This window comes from Papio anubis, chromosome 7 (genome assembly GCF_008728515.1).
Source record: "Papio anubis isolate 15944 chromosome 7, Panubis1.0, whole genome shotgun sequence".
NCBI classification, from domain to species: domain Eukaryota; kingdom Metazoa; phylum Chordata; class Mammalia; order Primates; family Cercopithecidae; genus Papio; species Papio anubis.
This window is the reverse complement of record NC_044982.1, coordinates 70,652,802-70,655,737: the sequence shown is the minus strand read 5'-3', so window position 1 is coordinate 70,655,737 and position 2,936 is coordinate 70,652,802. Positions and strand designations below refer to the sequence as shown.

General features: G+C 40.3%; 1 pseudogene across 1 annotated transcript; it reads left to right on the top strand.

Annotated features, from left to right (window-relative positions):
* The first annotated feature begins 1,117 nt into the window (after positions 1 to 1,117).
* On the top strand, positions 1,118 to 2,412 carry LOC100998516 (annotated as a pseudogene). The gene has a single exon (XR_002522966.2). The product of XR_002522966.2 is annotated as an RNA-binding protein EWS pseudogene (transcript).
* Positions 2,413 to 2,936: the final 524 nt, after the last annotated feature.

Here is a 2,936-nt window from a genome sequence, read left to right as displayed (position 1 = left end):
ACACATTATTGAAAGAATCACAAAAGACAAAAAGACAAGGTGAAAGGCATTTCCTGAAATGCATTTGTACTGCAATCTAAATTAGGTAGTACTTTACTTCTAAATCCAGAAAATAATATTAATATTTCTACTATATTAACCAGGGACTATCACCTGGAAATCTAAAAGCTACAGTCCCAGTGCATTTTCATTAAAACCTGAAGGTGGCAGTAAATTCCTACAAGACTTAGGTGCCTAGGTTAGAATTTGTATTTTTCCTCCTAATTATTCAAAATGGTATAGTGAGACTTGTATTTAATCCTATTGCATACTAATTAAGAGATGTTTAGGAAGAAGATAAAGTTCTACACAAGGATTACATTGTTATTACTCTTTATTAGCTGAAAAGAATTCACCATGTAAAAGCCTTAGGGACATTGCAACTGATTATATGCTTTAGAGTTACTGTAGAAACAAAGTATGTAATTAAGCAAAAGGAAACATGAGAACTTGTAATACAGATCAAAGTGCTCTGAAGGGATGTGGCAGTAAATATAACCATCCATCAGTATCCTCAGGGGATTGGTTCCAGGATCCCTGCAAATACCAAAATCCACAGATGCTCAAGTTCCTTATATAACATGGTTATTTGCATATAACCTATGCACATCATCCTTTAATTCATCTCTAGATTACTTGTAATTCTCAATATGATGTTGTGTAAATACTTGTTATACTGTATTGTTTAGGAAATAATGACAAGAAAAAAAGGACCGTACATGTTCAGTACAAATGAAACTATTCATTTTTTTCTGAATATTTTCCATCTGTGGTTGGTTGACGTGAAACCCACAGATATGGAGGACTAACTACATAGTTTATATTTATCTATGAAATCAATAACCATGTAGATTTTTGTCCCACATTTCTCCCAATTTTATCCTCAAATTTCTTAAAACAGAATTTTGTGTGGTTGTGTTTTTACCTAATTATCTACTATAATCAATTTAATCTCTATAATATTAATCAGGGATGCCTTAACTAATAATTTAATATAGATAATTTACAAATAGCAAATTAACAAATATTAATTCATACTGGAAAATGAGTTACTTTGTTGATCTTTTATATAAAGATCTAGAACTAGAGTGTTTCATAGTTTCTTTTCTTAGAGAGTAAACATTATCATTGGTCCACTGAATTATGTCCAAAGTTATAGTAATGTTTTAGTGACCTCAATATATAGGCATGAGATTATTAGAGCTTTGAAAATTGGGAAGCATAGGATTTCTATAATCTTTTAGATAAAAGTTAAATAGGAGCAAGAAGGAAACGGACGTTGAGAGAACGAGGAGGAAGGAGAGAAAATGGCATCAAAGGATTACAATACCTATAGCCAAGCTGCAGTGCAGCAGGGCTACAGTGCTTACACTGCCCAGCCCACTCAAGGATATGCACAGACCACCCAGGCATATGGGCAACAAAGCTGGGAACCTATGGACAGCCCACTGATGTCAGCTATACCCAGGCTCGGACCACTGCAACCTATGGGCTATGCAACTTCTTATGGACAGCCTCCCACTGGTTATACTACTCCAACTGCCCCCCGGGCACACAGCCAGTCTGCCCAGGGGTGTGGCACGGGTGCTTATGATACCACCACTCTTACAGTCACCACCACCCAAGCCTCCACACTGCTCAGTCTGCATATGGCACTCAGCCTGCTTACCCAGCCTATGGGCAGCAGCCAGCAGCCACTGTACCTACAAGACCGTAGGATGGTAACAAGCCCATTGAGACTAGTCAACCTCAATCTGGCATGGGGGTTTACAACCAGCCTGGCCTAGGATATGGACAGAGTAACTACAGTTATCCCCATGTACCTGGGAGCTACCCCATGCAGCCAGTCACTGCGCCTCCATCCTACCCTCCTTCCAGCTATTCTTCTACACAGCCGACTAGTTATGATCAGAGCAGTTACTCTCAGCAGAACACCTCTGGGCAACCGAGCAGCTATGGACAGCAGAGTAACTATGCCTCCCACTAGTTACCTACCCCAAACTGGATCCTACAGCCAGGCTTCTACACTGGAGGAGACTTCTGCATCAAGTTTTGAACGACTGATGAGTAAGTGCTCACCAGGTGGGGAGGAGCTCAGTATAAAGCTGGTATAAAGGCTTAGAGGTATGTGGGAGTTGGGATGAGTTTGGGGAGCAGCAAATTGCCTGGGGTGCAGGAAGGAAATGGTGAGAGATGAGAGTGAAATAAAAGTTGCTAGAATTGTGAAGGGGCTCTCTTCGTAGTAGGGAGTGAACTAGGTGAATCTGGATTATTGTATATGTGTTGCTGAATAGTCTTGGTGATAGTTTTCTCCCTTTGTTGATGTTGAAGCTGATAGTGATTGAAAAGATTTAGTTTGTTAAACTTAGTTAATAACAAACTTTTTTTATTTTTTCAGAACAATTCAAACTGTTTTGTTTTTGTTTTTGTTTTTTGTTTTTTGTTTTTTGTTTTTAAAGGAACAGGATCTCACTCTGTCACCTAGGCTGGAGTGCAGTGGCATGATCATAGCTCGGTTGCAGCCTCTAAATCCTGGGCTTAAGCAAGTCTCCTGCCTTTGCCTCCTAAATAGCTGGGACTACAGATGGGTGCCACCACACATGGCTAATTAAAAAAAAAATTAGTAGAGATGGAGTCTGGCCGTGTTGCCTAGGCTAGTCTCAAACTCCTGGTCTCAGGCGATGCTCCTGCCTCCACCTCTCCCTCCCAACGTGCTTGCTGGGATTACATGGGTGAGCCACTGGCCAGGTAGAACTTTTTTTTTTTTTTAATAATAGAAATGGGGTTGCACTATGTTGGCCAGGCTGGTTTTGAACTCTTGGACTCAAGTGATCCTCCAGCTTCAGCCTCTCAAAGTGCTGAAATTATGGGTGTGACTCACTGCACCTGGCCAGCAG